Here is a 14,196-nt window from a genome sequence, read left to right as displayed (position 1 = left end):
TCCATGGACGAGCAGCACCTGCACTATTGAGGCAACTTCCCTCTGGCCGCTCCAGGCACGAGCAGTTTGGGAGGCTTTGTGCTCCAGTGTCAGGGCAATGGGAAGCAAAGGCTACACACAGCACCCAACGAATCTGCATATTCATGTGACCTACCAGATTCCCCCTTTCCATCTAAATTCATATGCCCAAGGGGACCTTGCATGTTGATTGGTTTCAGCAGGACCCACTTCTCCTGATGGAGCTGCTTAGGATCAGGGTGACTGCCCTTGGCATCAAAGCCACATTCGACCAAGCGGTGGCACCAAAGAGTCTGAGCAAAACTGGGATCAGTGGGTCTCAGGGAGCAAACTCTCCTCTGGTTGGAGCCATACCTGACACATAGGAAGATGGCTGCAGTTGTTGGAGGTCAGTCATCTCAGTCGTCATGGAAACGAAAAGCTGGTGGCATGGTGGCTCAGTGGTTAGCACTGCTGCCTCACAGCACCAGGGTCCCAGGCTCGATTCCAGCCTCGGGATACTCTCTGTGTGGAGTTTGCACATTCTCCCCGTGTCTGCGTGGGTTTCCTCCGGGTGCTCCGGTTTCCTCCCACAGTCCAAAGATGTGCAGGTTAGGTGAATTGGCCATGCTAAATTGCCCCATAGTGTTAGGTATATTAGTCAGAGGGAAATGGGTCAGGGTGGGTTACTCTTTGGAGGGTCGGTGTGGACTTGTTGGGCGGAAGGGCCTGTTTCCAGGGAATGAAATGGAATCTAATCTGGTATTCCCACATGTGGTCTCAGGTGGACCTGTCTATGTTCAGGTGAAGAACATTAAAGTCCAGAACATGGAGCAGCTTAACTGAGGTCGGAGACAGATACAAAATGGTCCCATATAAACGTGGATTGTGTACATCCAGCCTCAACTAGTGCATCGGACTGACTGCCACCCACTTATTTCTGTATGACCTTGGTATCTAAGAAATTTGCTTCAATAGTGTGAAAACTCAGACTGCGTCTTCCTGTTGGGGGTATAGAGTATACAAGCTCCAGGGTATGTCTGCAGGAATTCCTCAGGGTAGTGTCCTGGGCCCAACCATCTTCAGCTGCTTCATCAAAGACCTTCCCTCCATCATAAGGTCAGAAGTGGGGGGTGTTTGCTGATGATTACAAATTCACAACTCCTCAGACACTGAAGCATTCCGTGTTCAAATGCAACAAGATCTGGACAATATCCAGGCTTGGATTGACAAGTGGTAAGTAACGTTCACTTCCCACAATTCTGAGGCAACGAGGAGCTTCATCAAGAATTGAACCATTTCCAGTTGACATTTGTTACATCTCACTTGGGCAAGGTGCTGAAAATCAAGTCCCATAATTCTCAGGGTCATCGTAAAAATGCACGATTCCCCAATATACCTGCCTTTCAGACCCAGGTTAACAGAAAACACAGAGCAGGAGTCTGTATGTAACTAGCAAGTAGACTCCAGCATCAGGTAAATGATTCCAAAGTGTGTGAGGAAAATAATTCTTCTTGATTATATTCAACATTGTTTTTCTTCCTCAGCTTTCTTATCACACACTGACTAATGAAACCTTAGTGAGGATAAAGTCCGCCCATTGATTACAGTCTCACTACACTTAGACCTCTGTCTCTAAGGGTGTTTGTACTGAACTATTAAAGGGAGATTTATCATTTCATAATATAGCCCAGCATACCCATATTCATGAACTGTGACCAACAGCTAGGCAACAGGGAGCTATTAAACTGATACAACCACACTATACAGTAACCTAATCCTTATCCTAACTCTAACCAGATGCTAATCCTGACCAAATACCAAACTGTAAACTTAACCCAAATTGTAGCCTTCTTCCAATTCCAGGCCCGAACTCAAACCCGAGACCAAACTCACACCCTGTCCCAGGCCTACTCAGGTCTAAGTAACCAATGTTGCACGTGCAATGGGTTAACGATGAGTCATAGAGTCGAAAAGCACGGAAACAGATCCTTCAGCCCAACTTGTCCATGCTGACCTGCTATCCTAGATTAATCCCATCCTATTTGCCAGCTTTTGGTCCATATCCCTCTAAACCCTTCCCATTCATGTTCCATGCAGATGCCTTTTAAATGCTGTAATTGTACCAGCCTCCACCACTTCCTCTGGCAGCTCATTCCATACACGCACTAACCTCTGCATGAAAAAGTTCCCCTTAGGTCCCTTTCAAGTCTCTCCCCTGTCACCTGAAATCCATGTCCTCTAGTTTTGGACTTCCCCACTATGGGGAAAAGATTTTGTCCATTTATCCCACCCATGCCCCTCATGATTTTATAAACCTCTATAAGGTCACCCCCCAATCTCCGACGCTCCAGGGAAAACAGCCCCAGCCTGTTCAGCCTCTCCCTGTAGCTCAGATCCTCCAACTCTGGCAACATCCTTTTAAATCTTTTCTGAACCCGTTCAAGTTTCACAACATCTTTCCGATAGGAAGGAGACCAGAATTGCACACAATATTCCAACAGTGGCCTAACCAATGTCCTGTACAGCACAACATGACCTCCTGGCTCCTATACCTAATGAGGTAAAAACAATGACTGCAGATGCTGGAAACCAGATTCTGGATTAGTGGTGCTGGAAGAGCACAGCAGTTCAGGCAGCATCCAAGGAGCTTCGAAATCGACGTTTCGGGCAAAAGCCCTTCATCAGGAATAAAGGCAGTGAGCCTGAAGCATGGAGAGATAAGCTAGAGGAGGGTGGGGGTGGGGAGAAAGTAGCATAGAGTACAATGGGTGAGTGGATGAAGATGATAGGTCAGGGAGGAGAGGGTGGAGTGGATAGGTGGAAAAGGAGATAGGCAGTTAGGACAAGTCCGGACAAGTCATGGGGACAGTGCTGAGCTGGAAGTTTGGAACTAGGGTGAGGTGGGGGAAGGGGAAATGAGGAAACTGTTGAAGTCCACATTGATGCCCTGGGGTTGAAGTGTTCCGAGGCGGAAGATGAGGCGTTCTTCCTCCAGGCGTCAGATGGTGAGGGAACGGCGGTGGAGGAGGCCCAGGACCTCCATGTCCTCGGCAGAGTGGGAGGGGGAGTTGAAATGTTGGGCCACGGGGCGGTGTTGTTGATTGATTAGATTACTTACAGTGTGGAAACAGGCCCTTCAGCCCAACAAGTCCACACCGACCCGCTGAAGCATATACAACCCAGACCCATACTCCTACGTTTACCCCTTCACCTAACACTACGGGCAATTTAGCATGGCCAATTCACCTGACCTGCACATCTTTGGACTGTGGGAGGAAACCGGAGCACCCGGAGGAAACCCACGCAGACACGGGGAGAATGTGCAAACTCCACACAGAGAGTCGCCTGAGGCGGGAGTTGAACCCAGTTCTCTGGTGCTGTGAGGCAGCAGTGCTAACCACTGTGCCACCGTGCCACTCACGGTGTGGGTGTCCTGGAGATGTTCACTAAAGCACTCTGCTAGGAGGCGCCCAGTCTCCCCAATGTAGAGGAAACCGCATAAGGAGCAACGGATACAATAAATGATATTAGTGGATGTGCAGGTAAAACTTTGATGGATGTGGAAGGCTCCTTTAGGGCCTTGGATAGAGGTGAGGGAGGAGGTGTGGGCGCAGGTTTTACAGTTCCTGCGGTGGCAGGGGAAAGTGCCAGGATGGGAGGTGGGTTGTAGGGTGGCGTGGACCTGACCAGGTCGTCATGGAGGGAACGGTCTTTGTGGAAGGCGGAAAGGGGTGGGGAGGGAAATATATCCCTGGTGGTGGGGTCTGTTTGTCGGCAGATGATTTGGTTTATGCGAAGTTTGGTAGGGTGGAAGGTGAGCACCAGGGGCGTTCTGTCCTTGTTACGGTTGGAGGGGTGGGGTCTGAGGGCGGAGGTGCGGGATGTAGACGAGATGAGTTGAAGGGCATCTTTAACCACATGGGAAGGGAAATTGCAGTCTCTAAAGAAGGAGGCCATCTGGTGTGTTCTGTGGTGGAACTGGTCCTCCTGGGAGCAGTTTCGGCGGAGGTGGAGGAATTGGGAATACGGGATGGCATTTTTGCAGGAGGTAGGGTGGGAAGAGATGTAATCCAGGTAGCTGTGGGAGTCGGTGGGTTTGTAAAAAATGTCAGTGTCAAGTCGGTCGTCATTAATGGAGATGGAGAGGTCCAGGAAGGGAAGGGAGGTGTCAGAGATGGTCCAGATAAATTTAAGGTCAGGGTGGAATGTGTTGGTGAAGTTGATGAATTGCTCAACCTCCTCGCGGGAGCACGAGGCGGCGCCAATGCAGTCATCAATGTAGCGGAGGAAGAGGTGGGGAGTGGTGCCGGTGTAATTACGGAAGATCAACTGTTCTACGTAGCCAACAAAGAGACAGGCATAGCTGGGGCCCATACGTGTGCCCATGGCTACCCCTTTGGTCTGGAGGAAGTGGGAGGATTCAAAGGAGAAATTGTTAAGGGTGAGGACCAGTTCAGCCAAACGAATGAGAGTGTCGGTGGAAGGGTACTGTTGGGGACGTCTGGAGAGGAAAAACGGAGGGCTTGGAGGAGGGCCTGGTCATGGCAGATGGAGGTGTAGAGGGATTGGATATCCATGGTGAAGATGAGGCGTTGGGGGCCGGGGAAACGGAAGTCTTGGAGGAGGTGGATGGCGTGGGTGGTGTCTCGAACGTATGTGGGGAGTTCCTGGACTAGGGGGGATAGGACAGTGTCGAGGTAGGTAGAGATGAGTTCAGTAGGGCAGGAGCATGCTGAGACAATGGGTCGGCCAGGGTGGTCAGGTTTGTGGATCTTGGGAAGGAGGTCGAACTGGGCAGTGCGGGGTTCCCGGACTATGAGGTTGGAAGCTGTGGGTGGGAGATCTCCTGAGGTGATGAGGTTCTGTATGGTCTGGGAGATGATGGTTTGGTGATGGGGGGTGGGGTCATGGTCGAGGGGGCAGTAGGAAGAGGTGTCCTCGAGTTGGCATTTGGCTTCAGCGGTGTAGAGGTCAGTTCGCCAGACTACCACTGCGCCCCCTTTGTCCGCTGGCTTGATGGTGAGGTCAGGATTGGAGCAGAGGAATTGGAGGGCTGCACGTTGTGAGGGTGAGAGGTTGGAGTGGGGGAGGGGGGTCGACAGGTTGAGGCGGTTAATGTCCCGGCGGCAGTTGGAAATGAAGAGGTCGAGGGCAGGTAATAGGCCAGCGCGGGGTGGATGCAGTGTGTTGGAGGTGGGCGAAGGGGTCCTCAGAAGGTGGGCGGGAGTCCTGATTGTGAAAGTAAGCTCGGAGGCGGAGGCGACCGAAGAAGTGTTCGATGTCACGGCGTGTATTAAATTCATTGATGCGTGGACGGAGGGGGATGAAGGTGAGTCCTTTGCTGAGGACTGATCGTTCGTCCTCAGTGAGGGGGAGGTCTGGGGGGATGGTGAAAACTCGGCAGGGCTGGGAGCTGGGATCTGGTGTGGGTGTGGATCTGGGAGTGGGGTCGGAACCTGTAACTGGAGTGGGTGTGATGGTGGGGGGAATGGAGGTAGAGTCATGAGCAGTGTTCCCTTCGGGGTTCTGGGGGGTGGGGATAGTGACAGTGGGGTCTGTGGGGGGCATGTCAGCAGAATGCAGGTGAGTGGCGCTGGTGGGGTCGGAAGTGGTGGTGACCACGGCAGTAGGGGTGGCGGAAGTCACTGAGCATGTGGCATCAGCGATGATGTGAGGGCCGGAAGTGATGTCACGTGTGACCATTAAGTGTACAAGTCTTGCCCTGATTTGCTTTTCCCAAATGCAGCACCTCACATTTATCTGAATTAAACTCCATCTTCCCAGAGTTTGAAAGGAAGAAGCAATAGCAAAGTTCCCCAGCCCCATAACAAAACAGGAAGTCATTGGGAATACCAGGATTCGACCGAAAGTCCATCCCAAACATCAGCCCAGTATCTGCTGTGTCTGCAGACCGACTGGAGAAAAGGTGACGACGGGGATTGAGACATGCCAACCTGCTTTTGAAAAACTAAAGACCCTTTTAAGAAGTGAGCCTACACTTGCAGTTCCAAACCTTTTTAAAAAATTACAACGGGAATAACGGCAGTGGGAGACCATTCAGCCCCTCAACTCTGCTCCATCATTCAATATGATCATTGTTGATCTAGTTTGGTCTCAAAATCGACATTCCTGTTCACTCCGATAACTTCTCATTCCCTGTCTAAGAAACACCTATCCACCTCTGGGTCTTAAAAATAGTCAACGACCCCCATCGCTCCTGCCTTCCGAGGCACAGAGTTCCAAAGTTGCACGACACTTTGAGAGAAAAGAATTCTCCTCATCTCTGACCCTAAGTTTTAAACAGTGCCCCTGGTTCTGGACTGACCCTCATTATACTCCACCTGCCAGAGTGCCAAAGTAACATTGGTGCTGCATAAATGGCCAGCAATGACTATCCAACAAGGGACCATCTAACAACTGTCTCTTTACATGGATAGGGTAAATAGACAATGTCTTGTTCCTAGGGTTGGGGAGTCCAGAACTAGAGGGTGAGAGGGGAAAGATGTAAAAGAGACCTAAGGGGCAACTTTTTCACGTAGAGGGTGTACGGGTATGGAATGTGGAAGTGGCGGAGGCTGGTACAATTACAGTATTTAAAAGGCATCTGGATGGGTACATGAATAGGATGGATTTAGAGGGATATGGGCCAAGTGCAGGCAAATGGGACTAGATTAATTTAGGATATCTGGTCAGCGTGGATGAGTTGGACTAAAGGGTCTGTTTCTGTGCAATATGACTCTATGACTATGACTTGAAAAATGTGGTGCTGGAAAAACACAGCAGGCCAGGCAGCATCCGCGGAGCAGGAGAATCGACATTTCGGGCATAAGCCCTTCCTCATTCCCGAAGAAGGGCTTATGCCCGAAACGTCGATTCTCCTGCTCCTCGGATGCTGCCTGGCCTGCTGTGTTTTTCCAGCACCACATTTTTCAACTCTGGTCTCCAGCATCTGCAGTCCTCACTTTTCTCCTCTATGACTATGACACCCAGTTGCATTACTATCAACGTCCAGTGGGCTAGGAATCTTGCAGCCGGATTAGGAATTAAACCATCAATATTTTGACTCAGAAACAACAATATAACCAAGGACACAGACAGACACTATTGCAAAGCATAAAAATGGGATTAGGATCTGTGAGATTTCCCACACTTATCAGTAACCTTATGAAACACAGCTGACGTTTTAATAGTTGCCGAAGGGCTGTGTTGCCCGCAGGGTTGCAGTTTACCTGATAATCCACTCTCAGGTTGTAGGCGAACGTGAGTTAATCCTTTAATAAGGGCTGCTTGCCTCAACACGTATGCCACCATTTGGCAAAGAACACCCCCCCCCCCGTATCTCCAACATCACCCTCGTGCTCGGTTTTGCTGATTGTGCCATTTCAGAGCTGTCGGAATTTCCCACCCAGTTCCCGTGTGATGGTGAATGCAGAGCCTGGGTGTTTTACAGTGAATTAGAACACTTCACGTTCGGTTAAACAAATCACAGGAGGGTGGGACAGACAAGAAGGCTCTCCAGCCCACGGGCCTCTACTAGCTCTTTCAAAGACCGGTGCAATGAGTTCCCCTTGTCTGCTGTTATCCCACTGCCCTGCATTGCTTTCCTTTGCAGTGTGAAAACGCTAATTAAAAACACATCGATCAGATGGGAAGGTCCTGGCCTTTCAGACAGAAGTCTGATGTAAACTGCTGGAATGTTCAAAAGGAAGAAAGTACAGAGCAAGCTGATGGCCTGCATTGATCCCTGATGAAGCCTCCTGCCTGAAATGTTAACTCTCCTGCTCCTCTGATGCTGTTTCACCTGCCCTGCTTTTTATCAACTCTGCGTTTAATCTCCTCCAGCCTCACAACCAAGACAGCAGTTGTGCCAAAGGCAAATGAAATGTCCAAACTTGTACTGATGTTGCCCCTTATCTCTGACGTCAGGTTTTTTTTTTAAAAAGACATAATTCAAAGTCAGGCATTGCTGACTGATCCCTTAGTGACCAGGATAACTGAGAATTAATTTGAAAAACACAGAAAGTGCTGGAGAAACTCAGCAAGACTAGCAGCATCTGTGGAGAGAGAAAATGATTTGTTCACTTAGATGCTGCCAGACCTGTTGAGTTTCTCCAGCACTTTCTGTTTTCTTTCAGATCTCCAGGGTCTGCAATATATGGTGGGACGGTGGCTCAGTGGTTAACACTGGTGCTTCACAGTGCTAGGGACCTGGATTTGATCCCAGCCTCAGTCTGTGTAGAGTTTGCATATTCTCCCCGTGTCTGCATGGGTTTCCTCCCACACTCCAAAGATGTGCAGGTTAGGTGGATTGGCCAGGCTAAATTGCCCATAGCTTTAGGTGCATTAATCAGAGGGAAATGGGCCTAGATGGGTTACTCTTCGGAGGGTCGGTGTGGACCTGTTGGGCCAATGGCCTGTTTCCACACTGTAGGGAATCTAATGTAATCATATCTTCGGTTGCTGCGATAGCAGAAGATGAATGTGACACCCCGACAGAACAAAGACCTGACCCGATCTGGTTGCTTCTGTTTGGAGTTAACTGGAATTGAGCAGGAGCCAGGAGATAGTTCCTGTGTGTACAAACGTTATGTATCTGACAGTCAGCAATAGGTTTCGCCAGCCTTGGTCACCCCAATGTTCTCAACGAGCAGTGGCTAACACATGGTGGATACAAAACTTTGAACTACACAACCAAGCACAGGGTGGGCTTGTGTCATCCTGCATATAGGCATTCAATACCTGGGATATACAGGGAAACGGGCCATATAACCCACGGCTGTGCGTGTTTCCACTCCACATCAGCCTCTTCCTACTGCTATTCACCCAACCCAATACACATCCTGCTCTTTCTTCTTCCTTCGCATGTTTTCACATGCATGCTGTTCCTGGGAGCACATTCCACATTCCACCAGCCTCTGAGTGAAGATGTTATTATTAATGACTGCCTTCTATTAATTACCCTGGATGTGTACAGCTCCTGAAACACCCTGTTTGATTGGCGACCCATCTGCCACCTTAAACAGCCATACTCTTCACCACTGACACACAATAGGATCAGTGGTTACTGTCAACAGGATACACTCATCAAGTCCCCTCAGACAGCACCTTCCAAACCCATGACCACTTCAATCTAGAAGGACAAGGGCAGCAGCTACATGGGAACACCGCCCCTTGCAAGTTCCCCTCCAAGCCACTCACCATCCTGACTTGGAAATATATCACCTGAATCCAAACCAAGACCAACTGTACTTCCTACAAGAATGCCTCAGGAAACAGGTATTGCCACCAAGTTTCTGCTGTCAATAACCAGCAGAACAGAACAGCCGCAAAACGCTAAGGGTTTTGATCACTGATGCCCACAACCGTCATCATACCAAAACAACTCTGTACTCCAATGCCACCGGACCAGAATGGACAGCTACATTAGAACAAGCCATCACCATACAACAACACAGGACCAGAGCTAGGAAAAGACAAGTACTACAGGAGAAACTATCAAAACTCACCCACAACAACTGTACAGACAACACAGAGACATGGATAAAGAACCTCTCAGTCAGACCACTCACAGACTCCATCCTGGTATGTCGACTAAACTTTAATGACAAAGATGCCAGAGAAACCGACTTCCTAGCAGCAACGGAGACCTCACTAATAAACCACTGACTGGATGAAGAAACACAACAGACTATACGATGGACAACAGCCCCGACCTTAAGCTGAAAAGGAAACTGGAACACACTCACCACAGAAGACAGGAAAGCAGTGTGAGCGACTCAAATGGGACAAGAACACAGGGAGAGTACCAGTGGGCAAAGGAAGGGTGATGGTAATACTCAGCAGAAACCAGGGTATGGAGAAAGCAAATAGACTCCTCAGTGATGCTGCTACTTACCAACAGGTGGTGTTAGAGCTGACCCCAAACACGAGAACAGAATCACCATGATGCTAAAGCAACATGTTCTGGACCAGGCCAGACCACTCAAAACATTCTTAAGCAGGCAGCCCAGACTGTAACTTTGCAATTTGTTTCAGTGAGTGTACAGTGAAAATTACACGGAGTAAGTTAGCAAGGTTGACTACCAGGTTTTAAAGCAGACAAAAACTTATTCGCAAAATTACATGATGAAACACACAGAAGAGCATAAAGGACACAGAACTCAGTCTGTCCAAACTGGACTTAATCATGCTGTTCCAAAAATACACAGCAGCCTCCATGGACAAGCCCCTTAAATACAGTAAAAATCAAACAGAGGCTTACAGACCGAAGTTAGAAGGGCAGGAGGAGAGAGAGTCTCGCAGCCTGTTTCCACACAGCCCACAGCTGAACTGACTCAAACAAGACTTCAGCTTCCAGGACTGACCACTCCTCTTTCATTATACAGGTCACTTCTAAAGCATAAAAGCTTTGGCCTAAAGTCTCATCTGTTTATGTATAAGCAAAAAGGCCTCCCAATACCCTTTTCATCTCTGTGCCAAACCAGCTGTTTCTGAGCCTGGCCTGTTTACAACCCCACTGAGAAAAACCAAGGACACAGTATCCTTGAGAAAAGGAACAGCTTTTAGAAAAAAGGAACCGGCTTTGTGACACCTACCCCCCCTTAAGAAATGAATCATCAATATTCAAAGATGGTTCATTTTTAAAACCTTTTGATAAACACTGTCTAAATCACACATTTACACAACACTGGCTATACACATGCAAACATGCACAACCACAGTCAAAGTCAAGCCATGGTACGCCCACCACTGAACGCCTCTGTATCTCATTCGAGTTTCGATAACACATCAGCAATCACGTTTTTGTGACCCACCACGTGCACAATTGTTAAACTGAACGGCTGCAACAACAAACTCCATCGAAACAGGCTGGGATTTTTGTCCTTAAACTTTTCCACAAATGTCAGTGGGTTATGATCAGTGTATACGATTGTCTCAGATGCATTGCTGGTAATATAATCCCTGAAATGTTGTGATGCCAACACCAAGCTGAAAGTCTCTTTCTCCACTGTCGAATATTTCTGTTGATGAATGTTCAACTTCCTGGAAAAATACCCGATGGGTCTTTCGATTCCCTCGTCATCCCCCTGCAGGAGCACCGCACCGTCACCCACATCACTGGCATCGATAGCCACCTTGAAAGGCTTTGTGTAATCCGGTGGCTAATACTCGGGCAGAGGTGAACACAGTTTTTAGGCTGTCAAATGCCTTTTGACAGTCTACTGTCCACTGAAACTTCTTGCCCTTTTTTAACAATTCAGTGAGTGGAGCAGCCACACTGATAAAGTTTGGTACAACCTCCTGATAAAATCCACTCAACTCCAGGAACCACAATACTGCTTTGTTCTTTGACAGTGTGGGAAATATCCCAATTATTTTTGTTTTCGCATCCCATGGGGCCATTTGTCCATGTCCAGTAACATGGCTCAGGAAGGTGACTTGGGCTTTGGCAAATTCACTTTTAGCTAGGTTTACCATCAAGCCTACCTTCCGAAGTCGATCGAACAAATCTGATAAATGCTGTAAATGTTCCTTCCACGAGTGACTAAAAATCACCAGGTCATCAATGTACACCACACAGTTGGGAAATCCGGCAATTACCTTATTAGTCAGTGTCTGAAAAGTGGCTGGAGTGTCTCGTACCAAATGGCATGACTTTAAACTAATATAGAAGAAAGTGGGGACTGCAGATGCTGGAGATCAGAGTCAAGAGTGTGGTGCTGGAAAAGCTGGCACTCCACTGGTCACAGGCCTCCAGTCTGAAAAACAACCCTCTACCACCACCCTCTGTCTTCTACCTTTGAGCCAGGTCTGTCAGGCAGCTGGTCAGGCAGCATCCGAAGAGCAGGAGAGTGGCGTTTCGGGCATACGCCCTTCAACGTTGGTCTCCTGCTGCTCAGATGCTGCCTGACCTACTGTGCTATTCCAGCACCACACTTTTGACTTTTAGTCCATTTCGTGTTATGAAAGCCGAAATTGCCTTTGCTCTCTCTGACAGAGGCACTTGCCAGTAGCCTCTGAGCAAATCCATCTTAGAAATCTAAGTTGTTTGTTCCACATTTTTGACACAGCCCTCCAACTGTGGAATTGGATATGCATCAGTCTTTGTAACAGTGGTGACTTTGCAATAGCCCACACATAACAGTTGGGTACTATCTGGCTTTGACACCATGACTATGGGTGAGCTCCAGTCACTGTATTGATTGAGTTTTTGAAAAGTAACAAAGAAGATTGATGAGGGCAGAGCAGTAGATGTGATCTATATGGACTTCAGTAAGGCGTTCGACAATGTTCCCCATTGGAGACTGATTAGCAAGGTTAGATCTCATGGAATACAGGGAGAACCATCCATTTGGATACAGACCTGGCTCAAAGGTAGAAGACAGAGGGTGGTGGTAGAGGGTTGTTTTTCAGACTGGAGGCCTGTGACCAGTGGAGTGCCACAAGGATCGGTGCTGGGCCCTCTACTTTTTGTCATTTACATAAATGATTTGGATGCGAGATAAAAGGTACAGTTAGTAAGTTTGCAGATGGCACCAAAATTGGAGGTGTAGTGGACAGCGAAGAAGGTTACCTCAGATTACAACAGGATCTGGACTAGATGGGCCAATGGGCTGAGGAGTGGCAGATGGAGTTTAATTTAGATAAATGCGAGGTGCTGCATTTTGGGAAAGCAAATCTTCGCAGGACTTATACACTTAATGGTAAGGTCCTGGGGAGTGTTGCTGAACAAAGAGACCTTGGAGTGCAGGTTCATAGCTCCTTGAAAGTAGAGTCGCAGGTAGACAGGATAGTGAAGAAGGCATTTGGTATGCTTTCCTTTATTGGTCAGATTATTGAGTACAGGAGTTGGGAGGTCATGTTGCGGCTGTACAGGACATTGGTTAGGCCACTGTTGGAATATTGCATGCAATTCTGGTCTCCTTCCTATCGGAAGGATGTTGTGAAACTTGAAAGGGTTCAGAAAAGATTTACAAGGATGTTGCCAGGGTTGGAGGATTTGAGCTATAGGGAGAGGCTGAACAGGTTGGGGCTGTTTTCCCTGGAGCGTCGGAGGCTGAAGGGTGACCTTATAGAGGTTTACAAAATTATGAGGGGCATGGATAGGGTAAATAGACAAAGTCTTTTCCCTGGGATCGGGGGTCCAGAACTGGAGGGCATAGGTTTAGGGTGAGAGGGGAAAGATATAAAAGAGACCTAAAGGGGCAACTTTTTCACACAGAGGGTGGTACGTGTATGGAATGACCTTCCAGAGGATGTGGTGGAGGCTGGTACAATTGCAACATTTAAGAGGCATAAGATGGATATATGAATAGGAGGGGTTTGGAGGGATATAGGCCGGGTGCTGGCAGGTGGGATGAGATTGGGTTGGGATATCTGGTTGGCATTGATGGGTTGGACCAAAGGGTCTGTTTCCATGCTGTACATCTCTATGACTCTATGACTCTATAACTCACTTTGATTATGCCATCTTGGAGAATGCGTTCTATCTCCTTCTGAACCTGTGCCAACTTTAGAGGGTTATGCCGATAGGGATGTTGCTTAATCAGAACAACATCTCCTATGTCTACATCAATCACAATTATTTCCAAGTTTATTTCCACATATGTTAGTAATAACTCTTTCAGGTCAATTTGATTTTGTTATGAAAGATAACTCAATCATTTATCCCAATTTTTGACAACTTCCTCATTGCCCAATTTGATTTGGGGATTGTTCAATTCAGAATCCTCTGAATGTGGTTCTTCCTTCTGTGCTGTAATCATTAACACCTTCTCCTCTTGCTTTCCTTCCCCATCAAAGTACCTTTTGAGCATATTCACCTGACACACTCTGTGAGATTTCTTCCTGTCTGGAGTCCCTATTAAGTAGTTCACCTCACTCAATTTCCTCTCGATTTGATACAGTCCATTAAACCTTACTTCTAAAGGCCCACCTGTCACTGGAAGTAACACCAATACCTTATCCCCAATTGCAAAATTGCGAATTTGTGATTTCTTCTCCGCCTCCTGTTTTATGGCATGCGGTGATAATGCTGTCTAGCATTTTAAATGCTGTCTAGCCAACTCTCCAGCTCTATTGAGGCAAAAGTGAGGACTGCAGATGCTGGAGATTTGAGTCTAGATTAGAGAGTGGTGCTGGACAAGCACAGCCGGTCAGGCAGCATCTGAGGATCAGCGAAATTGATGTTTCGGG

The sequence above is a fragment of the Chiloscyllium plagiosum genome, unplaced genomic scaffold, assembly GCF_037043375.1.
Source record: "Chiloscyllium plagiosum isolate Xiang-an unplaced genomic scaffold, Cpla_swu_hap1 HiC_scaffold_3, whole genome shotgun sequence".
NCBI classification, from domain to species: Eukaryota; Metazoa; Chordata; class Chondrichthyes; order Orectolobiformes; family Hemiscylliidae; genus Chiloscyllium; species Chiloscyllium plagiosum.
Note: the sequence above shows the minus strand (reverse complement) of the source record.